Source organism: Salvelinus fontinalis, chromosome 7 (genome assembly GCF_029448725.1).
Source record: "Salvelinus fontinalis isolate EN_2023a chromosome 7, ASM2944872v1, whole genome shotgun sequence".
NCBI lineage: Eukaryota > Metazoa > Chordata > Actinopteri > Salmoniformes > Salmonidae > Salvelinus > Salvelinus fontinalis.
The window spans coordinates 53815546-53831884 of NC_074671.1; the positions used below are offsets into that span (position 1 = coordinate 53815546).

A 16339-nucleotide genomic window follows, 5' to 3' on the forward strand; every position below is an offset into this window, starting at 1 on the left:
GGCGTACGCGCCTTCGGGGCAGGGAGAGCTGGGGAAAGAAGTACACACACACACACACACACACACACACACACACACTACAGGTAAACCATCAAGGCTGAGGCATATAAGGAGGTGAGGGGTTGGTTCTCTGTGGCATCAGAAATGGGTCCTCATCCAGACAACGAGCCTCTAACACCTGGAGGTAACGTGACAGGAAGGTGAACGGAGCACGTTACATAAACTCACATGCATCAATGCAATAATATGGCAGAAGAACTGATAAACCAAGCTTGCAATGTACATTTCTCAATAACGCCAACATCATTCATCGTATAACACTAAGGATTCAATTTTGACCTGGAACCATCCAAACACATTTAAAGAAGAATTCAATGAAAATTTAGCATTTCAGAAAGGAGCGTTGACAAAATGATAACATATGTAGTATTGTAACACAGGTGATAAATTATGTATACAGCACAGGAGGCTGGTGGCACCTTAATTGGGGCGGACAGGCTCGTGGTAACGATTGGAGCGGAATCAGTGGAATCGTATCAAAAACATAGTTTCCAGGTGTTTGATGCCATTCCATTTCCTCCATTCCGGACATTATAATGAGCCGCCCTCCTCTCATCAGCCTCCTGTGGTATACAGCTGCTTGTATTGGGCCAAAATCCCGAGTGAAATCTTCAATGTAAACAAGGAGCTGAAGGAGAGATGTTAAAGTGAACATCGTTTAATTTACAAACATATCCCAGAAACGAGCACACTCACTGGACTGTACACTTAAAGCATGCCAGCTCCCATGACCCCGTGCAGCAGAGGAAATCCACTCTAACTGACCGAGATCTGTTGTGAAATTAACCAGAGGGTTACAGTCACCACTCTCCGTCTCCTCCACAGTCACATCCTGCTGTCCTGACGTGTTTGGAGTTAGCAATATGCGTGCTTATTCAAACACTTTTGGAATATCTCAAGTGTAACAGTTTTGCTTCTGTCCCTCTCCTCGCCCCTACCTGGGCTCGAACCAGGGACCCTCTGCACACACCGACAACTGCCTCCCATGAAGCATCATTACCTATGGCTCCACAAAAGCCACGGCCCTTGAAGAGCAAGGGAAACAACTACTCAAGGTCTCAGAGCTAGTGATGTCACCGGCGCTATTAGCGCGCACCCCGCTAACTAGCTAGCCGGTTACACAAGCAAAGCGCACTTCTGCACACATTAAACATGTTGATTAACTACTGCAGCAGTCACAACTGAAGCCATGGGAAGTAGAGCAGGGCTCGAACTCCCCCTTGGGGCACTCCCTCTGTTTGCATCCCGCTGCTTTCATAACCACATTTGTTCCAGTCGTTTCACTGAAAAGAACTGCTCATCCAAGATACTGCCCCGTGCCATCTTATCTGCCACTTAGAAAAGAAAACTAGAGAAATACTAGAAACTAGTAGCACTTGGGGTGAATGTAAACAGTGACCCATATCGTGTGTGTGTGTGTGTGTGTGTGTGTGTGTGTGTGTGTGTGTGTGTGTATGCTTGCACATGGGGGTTGAGAAAGCTAGTTCTATCAAACAAAGTCTGGATATTTTGACAGCACTCTTGCTGACACGCTTTTAAACGTCTGAATCATCGGAGGGAATACTGAACAACATGATGACAAACCTCTCTAAAGCCATTTTTTTCTACTGATGAGCCAGCAGCCAGTCAATGTGCCAGTTAGGCAAGCAAAATAGCTCTGGTGTGAGACAGACAGAAAGGCTGCTTTTAGACAGGTAGCACAATTCTGATCTTTTTTTCACTAATTGACCAATCAGATCAGCACTGAAATATTTGATGTGATTGGTCAAAAGACCAGGCAGAACAATCCAGACTCTGGCCAGAGTAAGGCAGGGCTAAAGACAAACAACCGACACTCTGGCCAGGGTAAGGCAGGGCTACAGACACTCTGGCCAGAGTAAGGCAGGGCTACAGACAGACAACAGACACTCTAGCCAGGGTAAGGCAAGGCTACAGACTCTGTGGCTAGGATAAGGCAGAGGGCCTGGGTTGAGGACTACAGACAGACTATAGACACTCCAGCCAGGGTAAAGGCAGGGTACTGCTACAGGAGCACAGACAGAGCACAGACAGAGTAAATAAGGCTGGTTCTGCAGAGAGCATCACAGGCATTTTCATCTCCCGTGCTAATCCTTTTAAGAATGAGGGATGAAAGGGATTAACAGGGTTAAATAGATGGGATCGAGGTCCCTGCCAGGATGGGGGTCAGAGAGAGAATACCACAACCACCTTTCCAGTCACCACCTGCCCAACAGCCCAGCTAAGCTGCTTTATGTCAACGAATTTGGCCAAAATGGGTTTCAATTGAAGATGTTGGTGACTGAAGACAGCTTTGAGGGCTGTCTTCAACAGATCTATAAGGGAAACACTAATCTGGTCCCTGGTCTTTACTTAGAGTGGTGCCAGTGGCCGTGCAGCACTAAAGCTGAAGCCGCTGTGCCCCCCCCACACTACTTAGGGAAGCCGTCAGGTTATCCGCGGCAGCCGAAGCCAGCAGCGTTGGCCTGCCTCTGATTTGGTCTATGGCGGGACAAGCTGGCGTTTGCCTGCCAATGAGAGCCTCCTTGTTAATCTTCCTCCATTCAGCCGCTCTCTTCCTCTTTACACTGGATAAACATCCTCTCACTATGAAGGACCACACCCTCAGAAAGCCGGGTGAGAGGCATGAGGACTGATCTGCAGGGTAGAAACACACACACACACACGTGACTCTGGGATTCATGCTTGAGGAACTGCGGGAGTGTAAATACCCTCGAGTGAAACGCACAAGATGACAAACATGCGGCAGCACACCATCAGAGCAAAGAAACAAAAGAACAACCATCTAACCAGCAAGCTCACTAACAAAGCCGCATCAAGTGCCTGCTAACCAAATCCAAACCCAGACAGACCCTCAAGACCCCCCACAGCACATCCAACACAAGCTTCCTCCTCCAGAGCAGGTTGTAGTAACGGTCTGGTGATAACAGAGCAACGCAGGAACGATGAGGTCCTGTAGCTCATTCTTTGTGAAAAAAATAACATTTTTATTGCCTTTTTCATCCTTACGGTAAAAGGTAGTTTGTTCATTCATGGTTTCCACAGCGACAGTGAGTCCACAGATTGGTCTTGTAATTCCAACCAAGCTTCCGGCTCCAAAGACAGTAATCTAATCCCACTGTATATGATAGCCTAATTACAGATCCTTCACTACTCACAGCCTTTAATAGGAGATAGGACTCTCTCCCAAACTGGGGAAGAGAAACTAGGCTACTGTACTTTCCCAAAAAGACAGCTTAATTCTCTCTAGTGACCGAGTCTAAGCACAAGGCTCGGCCAACCGGGGCAGGTATTCAGGAACAAAGGGGAGCCCTGACTGAAGCCGTCTCCTGTGCTAGCCTGTGACCAGGAAGTACAGCTGTGCTGTGTGCCCGACAGAGCCCCTCCCACTCCTCACCACAACATAAACAAAGGGCCTATTAAAAGCTCATCATCATTACCAGCCAATGCTATGTCTGACCTTCATTAGTCAAAGATGGTCTCTAACCCATCTCCTCTGACAGAGTGAATAGAACAGTCATTGCACTGGCCTGGTATTCCAGCTAGGCCATACGTATCAGAGGCAAACAGCTCTGTTGTGGTGGTGCGGATGTGAGGAACTAAGACCTTTAGCGAAGACACAGAGAGGAGCGTTCAAATCACTGGAGGACAAAAGGACAACACTGACATTCGTCCAAGCAGCTCCCAACGAGGCAAGTCCCTTTCTCTCCTGTTTGTGGTTTTTCACATGAAACAATATTAATTGAGTATGCATGTACATATGCATACCCGTACACACACACATCCCCCTCATACTTCTCACTGTAAAAATCTACTTGGACTCTATTTACTACAAGCTAACACAAGCGTAATGAAAGACAAGCTGAACACGGGAGAGATGACAACGTATTCAGCTAAAAGGTAACAACATGATTCATCTGAGACGCCGGAGGAGGGGAGTCGACCGAGGGAAGAAACACGAGTCAGCGACTAAATGTGTTCCTCGGAATCACATGGTGATCGAGATGCTGTCCATGGAGCAAATGAACCCATTAATTGCATCAACATTCCAGAATGTCTCCCTCTCCCCCGGCCATTCATTAGTGTCAGAGATGCAGAGAAACAAATCTCCCAAATGAAACCCTATTCCCTTTATAGTGCACTACCTTTGACCAGGACACATACGGCTCTGGTCAAACGTAGTGGGCTATATAGGGAATACAGCATCCTATGTGCCCTGGTCAAAAGTACTACTATAAAAAGGGAAGAGGGTGCCATTTGGGACTCACAAGAGAGGCAGACACCACAGGTTATTAAGGCAGAGTTTAGACAGGCTGCTCTATTCTGATCTTTTTTTCCACTAATTGGTCTTTCGACCAATCAGACCAGCTCTGAAAAAGATCTGATGTGAAATGAACTGATGCGATTGGTCAAAATACCAAATAGTCTGGAAGAAAATATCCTAATTGGGCTGCCTGTCTAAACACAGCCTTAGAACCAAGAGAGACAGCTCTCATAGTACATGAGGAGCATGATAATTAAGCTGTGATTTCTCTATTTAAAATGATAAACTTGAAAACAGGAGGAAGCACTGAGTAATAAAATACCTAGTTTCCAAGGTGTAGCCTGTTACTGTAATGTTGCAGCACTTTGGCTTCCAGGCATATTGGATTAATGGATTAAAATAAGATAAGATGAAGAACCCCCTTCTTGCTGTTGTATGTACTTTGTATGTTGCACATCATCTAAGATTATGGTCCCGTGTGGCTCAGTTGGTAGAGCATGGCGCTTGCAACGCCAGGGTTGTGGGTTCAATTCCCACGGGGGACCAGGATGAATATGTATGAACTTTCCAATTTTGTAAGTCGCTCTGGATAAGAGCGTCTGCTAAATGATTTAAATGTAAATGGCAAAAGATGTCCTCTTGGACTTTTCCCAGGATGCAGCTCTGTCTCTCTGTACTTCTGTAGCTGAGCTGAGGCACTTGATTGGTGACTACTCCTTCCACCTGGTTTGCCATCACATCTCTCTTGATCACCGACACAAAGACCACAATACTACACCTAAAGCTCTCACAGGGGCAGTATCCCTCCCCATCCATGTTGACGATCACTCACACGCTGTCACTCACACGAGGAGCTTATGACAGTTATCATGTCATCAGCTTTCAAATATTCTCTTTGCCGACGTGAAGAGACGCACAAACAGAAACCATTTAGCCTACCAGAATGGAGAGCGCTGCAGGAGGATGACATGTTCAAATCCCACAAGGAAACGACCTATAAATCACACTTCTCTGACGTTCGGCTCGGTGTACAGATAAAAGATATGATAATGGATCTGTGAATTATTCATGGTCAGACAGGAAGATATATCCGTCTTCACAAGTGAGTGTTGTGTCAGTCATGTTTTACAACACAAAGGGAGTTTCATTGTTCAGCGTTTCCGAAGCACTACCACCAACCAACCATCCTGGTTCTTACTGCAACTAGGGGTGGGGGAGTCGAGACTGCTAGTCTGTACAATGCTCATAGCCGTGGAGTTTCAATAGAGTTGTATATTGGAGTCAATTCCATCTGAACATCTAGAGAATTTAGGTAGGTTAGCTACATCTTATTCACACAGTCTGCAAATGATTAAACACTGAGAAAATGTGTTGGTTTGGGTTTGTTTATTTAACACAGAGGTATACCATCTACTGTGGTCTGTCACGGTCTGTTCAGCTGAATTACCATACTATTGTATGTTTTGGGATTTTCAGGTCTGGGTGACACTCAATGGGACCACTATGTAACATATTCCAAGTTCCGTGTAGTTTAGAACGCCCAAATGAAATGTTGGATTATTATGAATCTATTAATTTATACAACACTGTCTTGAACAATGTTTCAACAAAATCCTACCTCATTGGCGAGAAGTTCTTAAAATGGCCAGACTACATTCAGAGTACAAAACACTGACAGTCCATAAGGTTCAGGTAGCACTTTGCATTACATTGATAAACCTATACTACAGCCTGGCTAACACCAAGCATGTGGTGAAGGCAAATCATGTGAATTCTACCAATTTATTCCCTACTGTCATTTTCATACAACAGCATATTCAGACTGTAGTAGAGCTATACAGATGTTTCACTGCCCGATCCTACCTGTAACCCAAATGGCAGACTTCCATAGGAAACTCCCTGGTCCCTGCAAGGCCTCCTGAGCCCTGCCCAGACAGTTGGTTCAATAACCAAAATATTCACTAACACTAAGGAGCAACTTAATGTTTAAGGAGAACTGTTTATGAAATGAAACTGTCGGCACGAGCGTGAATGATATCAATGAACCATTGTGCCACATTGTTTCTGGAGGCGCAACGCTGTCGCTGATGGTAACAAGGTGGCCAGACTGAACTACAAACGAATTCGGTCAACCGTGTGCAGAAAGTGGTTCAAAGTTAAGTCTGAAAATTTGTTTGAGACTTTTGAGTTATGTTATTATTGAATCAATTGAATTGAAAAACAGGCGATTGTTGTCATTCTATTTGTAACGCTTTAGAAAACATTAACTCCTGCTTTACATGACTTTCAAGGGTTAACTTTACACCCTACGTTGGCTGACTGCAGTCCTTTAGATTGAGGGAATTCTAAAACACATTTTCTCTCCACATGTAGCCTACAGCTCATGTAGCGTATTAGAAAACAAGGACGGTTGTACTGTTGTAATACAATGTAGGCCTGCATACCTGTAAAAAAATAAATAACACATTTCCACCGAAGAAAAATAATTAGTAGTGTAGCTTACATCAAGCAGGAACAAGCCAACCAAACTCCCAGTTTACATCGGGCTCAATCGCACTCATAAAATACAACGAACAACTCCTCAACGTGGAATGCAGACATTGGAATTCTGACTGTTTCGCGCACGGCTACTCACCTTCACTGGAGGTAAACCATTCCAAGAAGAGATTTCCTCCAGAAATGTAAATGGCATATTTCTCCCTTCAAGCACACGGTACAGTCAGGAACCAGCCCGGGTTCAAGCCGTTGTACAGGGGGCAGCACTTACATGATGAGAGAAAGGAAAAAGTGTAGTGCGACAATGGTGCGCTAGGGGGGAATGGTGATGGCTGTGAACTGTCAAGTGATTACAGTAAGCTGTACAATGCAAATATAGTAAAATTGGATAAAACCGCAGCACCAAATGACGTAACAAAATCTTATTTACTTGTCTGACAAGTAGGCTACAGGTGTTTGCAATTCATTTCTGAGTCAGAGTCCAGTTCACATCCACATTTCAAACCTTCAGTGAGTGTCAGGAACACCCGCAGCTCGGCTCTGTTAGGTGGACATGTCACAAATGGCTGAAGTGGGACAAGTGACAGGAGAGTGCAAATAGCTTAGGGTTTGGTGCCATAGAAACCAGGCAAAGTAAAACAACATTCTACCTCCGGTGGATGTTTTCAGTGAAGTGCACATTAAATGCAATGTATTCTTATAAGCAGTGGCGGATTTTAGGCATTGGCGGCATCTTTCCGGGCATGGGGCGCCCGCACAAAAATAATAATAAATTAATATTCTGAATGGTGACATTTGCGCGATCGGTTTTCTATCGCTCATTTGCACGTCCCGTCAATGATTTCATGTCACGGCCTGGGACTGTGGGTCAATTAACCTTGTCGGATTGGGCGCCTTGATTCTAGTTTGTGAGCTAGGCAGGCCACTGCTTGGGAAGGTCTCCCACTCAGAAGTATGAGATGGGGTGGGGGCGGGGCGGGGCTATGTTGACCTCAGGTCTCCCAACTGGAAGCCCGAGAGGTAGGGGGAGCGGGGGAATCTATCTAATAGCCCACCTCTAACTTTGTACAGTACTAATGCAATTAGTATTGCAATTAGTTGTGCAATTTAGTTTGTGTGTTTCTTGTTTAAAGTGCAATAGTGTAATAATCAGGTTCTCTTCTTTATAAGTGTGTTATTCTATTTGTGTGATATAGGATTTGTGCAATTTAGTTTTATTTGTGTTTTTTGTTAGCAATAGGGTAATAGTGTAATAATTCAATTCTCTTTTTTATTTGTATTTATATACTGCAATATGTTTATATTTGTCTTTGTTACTTTTTGATATTTATGAGTCTTATTTTTGTATATATATTTATATAGTTTTAAATGTAATGATTATTTATTTGTGTTGTTCCAAATGTCTGAATAAAAATTACAGTTAGGGTAGAATGGTGCTTTTTTTGTGGGGGGTGCTGAAGGGGGGGTTAGCCCAGGCAGTTGCCACTGCTTTTAAGTCATATATGCACTTAGCCTAACTGTAATGTATTAATCTGAATATGAACATTCAAATCAAATCAAATTTGATTGGTCACATACACATGGTTAGCAGATATTACTTGTTAGTGTAGCGAAATGCTTGTGCGTCTAGTTCCGACCGTGCAGCAATATCTAACAAGTAATATCTAACAATTCCACAACAGATAACTAATACGGACAAATCTAAGTAAAGGAATGGAATAAGAATATATAAATATATGGATGAGCAATGACAGAGCGGCATAGTTGTGCAATTAGTTGTGCAAATTAGTTTGTAGATAGTATAGAATACAGTATATAAATATGAGATGAGTAATGCAAGATATGTAAACATTAAAGTGGCATTATTAAAGTGACTAGTGTTCCATTTATTAAAGTGGCCAATCATTTCAAGTCTGTAAGTAGGCAGCAGCCTCTCTGTGCTAGTGATGGCTGTTTCACAGTCTGATGGCCTTGAGATTAGAAGCTGTTTTTCAGACTCGGCTTTGATGCACCTGTGCTGACCTTGCCATCTGGATGGTAGCGGGGTGAACAGGCAGTGGCTCGGGTGGATCTTGTCCTTAATGATCTTTTTGGCCTTCCTTTGACAATGGGTGCTGTAGGTGTCCTGGAGGGCAGGCAGTTTGCCACCGGTGATGCGTTGTGCAGACTGCACCACCCTCTGGAGAGCGCTGTGGTTGTGGGCGGTGCATTCACAAGGCTTATCCCATTATATAGATTCTAGAATAATGAAATGTATCCTGTAATATAAAGTGCCATCCTCTTGCTTGAGTATCATCATGTTTTATCTCATTGCAACATGAACAAAGCAGATGAGTGATTAGCATCATGTGTTATCAGTGCAGTCCATTGGACCCTAAAGAGATATAGCAGGGTGTAATGAATACTCAGGGAGAAAAAGTTGTAGATTCACACACAGAGCGCAACGTGTTTATTTTGCCTTCGCAGAAGGCGGGAATCGTGGTCACAGGCAGGCAATGGTCATACACAGGTAGGCAAACAGGCAGGTGAATCAAAACTAGGACTGAAGGCTATAACTGGCTCTCACAAACAAGCTAGGAAAAGGCTTAGTAGAGTCAAAACAAACAATACCTCACAAAGGCACAAACAGAATGAACTGAACTAAATAAGGAGCTGATGAGACCAGGTGAGTAACTGACACAGGTGAAATCAATGAACAAAAAGACAGGGCTACGTTTAAGAACACAACGAAACAGGGCTACGTTCAAGAACACAACGAAACAGAACACAAGGTTGACTAAGAAAATAAATACAGAACCTTACACAGGGTGCTTGGTTCCAGTCAGTGAAAGACAACAAAGAGCTCAGTGAAGCCTTAGCGCTGGCTCTTAAAGGTGGAATGTAAATAATGTGTTGTTTTTCCCCCCTCAGACCTCCAGAGCCTCTATGCCAGTCGAGGTCAGATGATGTCAATGATGTGTCAGTCTGCAAAATACCCTCAGAGCACCTCATTGGCAAGGAGTCTGCTCTGAAGACCAATCGATTCTCAATTATTTCACCTCTCCTCCACCCAGATGCGTGGAACAGGAAATACTAGGAACTGTTCCAAACGGGTTTAGTGTATTATTAATTTATAATATAAATAAAATCTAACACAACAAAGCTGCTGAGCAGGGAGATCACATCATGTGATGACAGCATGTGTATTTTGGCCTCTTCAGCCCCCCACCTCCAAAAATACCTCCTCTCCTCAGCAGAGAATAAAGGTCATGACCGGGACATGACCCCCTGACCCTTCCTTTCTGTCCCTCCCCACTGAGGGCCATGCAAACACAGAGGCTGGGGAAAGGAGGTTTAACTGACCAAATAACTATCCATTACTAACAAGTACATAATGTTATTCTAAGTTTCAATGAATGGTGAGGTTGATAACAGTGGATCATCAGGGTTATTTATCTGTATTTTGATAGAAACATGAGGTGAAAACAAAAAGGCATAAGACTACCAATATGCTCCTAAAACTCACTCATCACACAGTTACATCATTTAGCAGACAGTCTTATCCAGAGCAATTTACAGGAGAAATTAGGGTTAAGTGCCTTGCTCAAGAGTACATTTTTCACCTAGTTGGTTCTGGGATATAAACCAGCAACCTTTCAGTTATTGGACCAAAGCTCCTAACCACTAGGCTACCTGCCGCACATTAGTCAAGGTCAATCCCTGAGACTATATGACATGTTTGGTCAATAGCCTGGACACCTCATTTTAACAGAACATTAAGTTGAGCATTGGGTTTTCTCCGATTTTAAGGTTAGTGCGCCCCGCTCTGGCTATATAAGAGTAGTGCAGTTTCATTACGGTATTATGTGCATGACTGCACAAGCTGTTGTGCTTTTGTGAATTGCCATTGAGATACTGAGACCACGTTCTGTTCTTGTTTTTAAAAATATTGGGGTTTGAGATGTTTTCGTTTTATATTGGCAAGGATGGATAAATAACATAACCTTCACAATTGAATAGTTTATGTTTTACTTTAATTTTATACTTTGATAATCAAGACGTGAACCATTTTGTGTCATATTTCGCAATGTTTTTTAATTTTTTTAAATAATCCTACAGACCATCTTCAACTAATTCGAAACACTGGCTAACAGCAACAAGAACAAGCTATATTCGCTATTTATTATCATTGCAAGTTCGCAAACAACATTTTCTTGGTGTTCTCAAGTAAGCATTACTTCATTAAATGGGACAGCATAAGTTGACAAAAGAGACCCGTCCCCTCACCAATCAATCATGTTGAGTGAAAGCAGTGAATCTGATTAGACAGTTCTATGGATGTGCGAGACAAGCTCTCGCATTTAACTAGGCACGCGTGTGGCGTGAGTCACAGCACCCACTATCAGATTTTGCTTTTATTCATGAAGGTAAGCGTCGCGTGCAGATGGTCTCTATTGAGCATGCAAGGTGGGCCCATGAGATCATTACATTTAGTGTCCGGAAGATGGATGGATCCCTCCCCGAAGACACACAGTTTATGAGTTTAGGGATTTTGGTAAAAAGAAAAAAGAGAAATTAAAGCATGTAAAATGAAGACGAAGTGAAAAGAGATGCAGCTTATGAGACCACACAAACACACACACACACACACACACACACACACACACACACACACAAACACACACACGAACACACATCAACACGGAAGTTATTTGGGCTGGCTTGGATTCTCCAAATCGTCTTTTACCTAAATGAGATATTCTCACTGCAATTTCATTCAGTGTGTGTGACAAATGATTTGTATTTGCTTATTTTGAATTTAGTTTGCCTGCTGAACCATCAAAATGTGAAAAATGGTTGTGCTCCTTTTTTATTGGTCTGGGCATGTGTGCGGGCAAGAGCAAGACAAATTATAATGAGATACATCTATGCTTTTCGCACAGAGTTTTTTTTCTCCAGTTTTTCTATCCTCCATGTCGTTTTAGATTGAACGTTTCACATTTCTATTTCGAAGGCCTCAAATGCACCACCAGGTCTGAACAAGCATTATTCGTGCTCGGAAATAATCAAAGTATTGTTTATCCTTTTAAAGCTGGAAACGTCAAAGACACAACAATTGGAAAACAAATCGTAAACAAATTCAAAAGCTCATGAATGTGGCATATTAACGTGCCAGATTGGGACGTGTAGTATTGGATAATGTATGCATTGCACACACACCTTATGACAAGTCCACTGTACAGATGGTAGGAGCGTGAGTCTGAATGACAGCGGGACCATCCAGGGCTGCTGACGCATTGTGAGGTCCGCGACGCCTTCAATACCCAGAGTTAATGAGAACAGACTGACTCGCTTTTTTTTCACCCTCCCCGTTTCCATTCATCTCTTCCCGTGTCTCTCCTCCTCTTCGCCTCTCTGCCCGTTTCCATCTGTTTGGAGACAAAGGGCCACGAGCCAGCTCGAGCCCTGGGACCCTGCTGGTGAAGTGCGCAGGGATAATGCGTCCCATCCCGTGGGTCGCATTTCAACACATGGACCTGCCTTTGTCCTGCTGTGTGCTGCTCGCTGCTTCAAGGACCCACACACACTTCACAACACACACCTCACATGGGGAGGACGAGAAGAGGAGAGGAGGAAGCAGGAGTGGAGGTGGAGGATGGGAGGGGGGGGGTGCCTTGAACATTGATAATTGTTATAATATCCAGAGTGGAGAGAAGAAAGGTAAAGGATTTTAAAAAACAGAGGTACAAAACCCTCAAATGCTGTTCCTCTATTCCCCACACAGGGAACATATGGCTGTTTGTTGTCATATTTTTTGTCCCTAGCAAATTCACACAAAGCTATCAAGCCCCTTAGAATTAAAGAATGTGTGTGTTGTCCTACTCCAGGCTTTAAAGGAGTCTACCTGAATGATGAACGGGAGAGGACGGCCAAATGTTGATAATGGTCATAGTCATCCCAGGCCGTCTGCACACTTCCTGACATATGGTCACTTGTAGGCCTCTGCCATTACATAATCCACGGTGAAAAGGGGGAAGCAGTATGGCTCTTTCTCACACACAACCACATATGCACCGGTCACACTCACAGTCTGTTCACTGCCCACAGCAGTTTGGGCCGTGGCTGTCTGTCTGCCTGTCTGTTGGTTTCTCCCCTCTCATGAGTTTGTAAAGAATAAATTGAAGTGGGCCGATGGCGGTGCAACAGAACCTTTTAGGATGGGGAAGGGAACACAAATGGCCTTACAGTTAATGCAAGTACAGATGGACTGTCTACTAATAAGCTTGAACAGAAGTCTGAGGCTGAGGTTGGCCAGAATGATGCTGGTTGGTTTACTATCTGGGGTTGAAGAGAATATATTCACCATGTGAAATATCTCTGTTGGGAGACTATGGCAGGCAAAAAAACATGTATAGTATGGAATACTCTCCATTGTACAAGGCCATGCCAAATTGAACACAGTATGTTGAATTAAATCCACTTTGGAGAATGTTAATGTTGCTAAATAAACAACCAGAGGGATTCATTCAAGTAACTGTTTAATAGTCTACCAGCAATTGAGTTAGTAATTCCAAGGAAGCCTGGTTTATATGAGGTCAAATGCAGAAGAAAGCAATTAGAGAAATGATAAAGGGCCAATGTATAAGAAGCTTTGACTGACTGACAGACAGACATACTGTATTCGAAGGACATCTTTCTGCATGTATAGAGCCTTTCTGATGACAAGACTAGGAGAGACCTTGACATGACAAAAACCCATTTCCCTCACTTCTCCCCAGATAAAGAGATACGAAGCAAGGCCCCACCACCCCTTATTACAGCAGCCACCTGAGGATAGTGACAAGGACGTGGATGAGGAGGAGGAAGAAGAAGAAGAGGAGAAGGAGGAGGATGAGGAGGGGGAGGAGACGTTGGAGGAGGAAGTGAGGCATGATGGGAAGGGACCAAGCTGTTTTATTTCTGTGTCTCAAAAGGTCCACGATCCCAGTATACAGCGTGGTGCTTTACGTCACGTTGCCCATGTAAAGGGCCTTTGGGAAGATTTAAATTGCATACTCCTGGCATCCTTTCTCCTCTTTCCTCGTCTCCTTCTCAAAACCCATTGGAGGAGAAGGTCTTCCAGAAGGAGATGAGAGAGGACGTTAGGAGGTATGGAATTGAGATCTTCCCTTCGACTTTTCCCTTGGTTCCATAGATGCCCTGGGAGAGAGATCATAGGGTTTATGGGTCATCGGTACACGTGACACACCTGCTCTAAACCAATTTGGAGATGCCTCCAACCATTCATGAATGAGCCTATGCAGGTTATAAATGAGTCTGCCATGGTGGTGTAGGAGCCATTTTGGCCTTCTTATGTGCTCATTTCATGTGTTGTGTATATGTTGTCTATACAGGGATGTTTTTTAAAAACTTGTTTTGTACACAAGTGACCCCACTATTATGGGGTCACTGGTCACATGGTACAAAGGTAACCAGGAAGTGTTAGCACAAGTGAGAGGAGAAAGCATAAGGTTCTTACCATCTCACAGGAAAATGCTTATGCACACTTCATATGTATTGGAAAATATGCAATAAATGTGAACAATAAATCAGAACATGACTCAATCAAAGGGGGTGTACCCATGAGTTCTCAATGGAAAATATGGACCACAGCTGGATCAATGAACTCCAATCCCAACGCTCTGTTTTAACGTTAAGTAACAGTAATAATCCTCGCTTGCAATACATAACTTTCACATCAGGGAGAAAGAATATTTCAAATACGCAGTATACAAAGTTGCACAGCCCCCAGCCAAGGTAGGAAACGTCCGCCCCATTTATGCTCCATTGCAGACATTTGAAGCAGAAATTGGAGGGGAGGAAGTGTGGTCTAGGTTAGAGGCGGTGTTCTTGAAAATACAGCCGGGTGCAACTTTTCTAAACTGCATACAGTAAGTGTATATTTTGTAATTGAAAATGATTTCTCGCTTATATAAAAGTTTTGTTTCAAATGTTTCCGAAACTGTACAGCGTGCCAGTGGTATTCGCGTTAAGACAGAGCATTTGGGAAGCGTCTGAGCGTCTGGACATGTTCCTTACAAGGCTGAAGAGGACGTCCAGTGGTTGATTCAATGTAAGGTAATAGAATTGGGGTAATGAATAAGGGCTAGGCCTACATGTCATTTCTCTGCTTAAGTTTATTGTGGATGAATCATCTTCTGAAGGCAGAAAACATGTCTGATCTTAAAGGTGTTCCTAATGCAAGTAAATCATATAGCGTCAAAATGATGTAAGGTGCCCATTGACTTGCACAAAATTCTCCATTCGTTTTCCCCCCATCACTGTTAATAATATTGACCAAAGAGATCACCCGCTCACCTCAACGAATTCTTCTCGTACAAATCGCCTAGGGTTTGTTGACATACATATTTAATGTTCATATCACAGATATTTATTTACTTTTGTATATTCATTTATTCGTTTGTTTATTACATATTATTCGATTTAAGCGCAAAAACACCATGTGCAAATGTTGCGCTTGATCTAACCTAAATCATGTAATTGCGCTAGCTTAAACAAATGCGTTGGCCTACATTATTAGACCACAAGCCTTAGCAGAATTGATGTCAATACATCAGAAATAAATACAAAGATTTGGATCTTTGCTCATATTTGGCAATATTACATGGATGTGCTTGCTCACTCATAAATTTCCATCTCTCCTCCATCCCCTCTCCCTCTCTCTTTCCCACGGGAGGTGCCAGACGGCCAGTAATTTGGTTGTCTTGGCTCGTCTGGAGTAACACCTGCCCCCTCTCTGGGGAGAGCGCCTTTCAGCCAGGAGCTAGCGAGGAGCAGCACAGAGTACATGCACAGGAGAGAAGAAATCACATATAGGCTATATGCTCTCTTTGCTTGCTTGACCAGTGCCTAAATCGTGTGTGTGTAAACAATTTCAAATCAGCGGGATATAGGCTCACACTGACGTCATTTAATAATACTGTATATGCCTATCATTCGAATTTGGGGGGGGATGAAAGATATAGAGGCCTGTCAATCAAGATCATTTCGGAAGTGTAATAGGCTAGGCTACCATCGTGCTTTTCCTCCAGGACGACAGCTGCTGTTTAAATATTGAAATCATTTTTTATCAAGGCCATTGCACTGTCCATTTCATTCATATTACTCCAATCATTATGCAAGAGATTTTCCCCCCTGAGCAACTGGCCGACTAATTTCAACATTGTGTGACTATTTTTGGAAAGGAGATTCCCAAGTAATTATTCCCAGTTTTAGTCTCAATAAAATTACAATTAAAACAGAAAACCTCAATACCATGTATTTCTTTCCCTTTTTTAATCAAAAAACACCACCGGAAAATATAAAAAATGCGTTCATTAAAAATCAGCTGTCACAATAACTCTACTACAAAATATCTGCATAAAGCAACAAGTACACAACCCTGAAGAGACAAAAAATCTTTGGATAGAAGATATGTTTTTCTTCGCTATAAAATGACTTATGTTTTTTGAGATACAAAGC

General features: G+C 43.2%; 1 protein-coding gene across 2 annotated transcripts in view; it reads right to left on the reverse strand.

Annotated features, from left to right (window-relative positions):
• Window positions 1–7179, reverse strand: part of LOC129859692 (vang-like protein 1) — a 52209-nt gene extending 45030 nt beyond the window's left edge. The window contains exon 1 of one of the 2 annotated variants that reach the window (XM_055929764.1): window positions 6978–7179. The gene's annotated coding sequence lies outside the window, so the exon portion shown is untranslated. The remainder of the gene's footprint in view (window positions 1–6977) is intronic. The other variant, XM_055929763.1, reaches the window with a different exon arrangement.
• Window positions 7180–16339: the final 9160 nt, after the last annotated feature.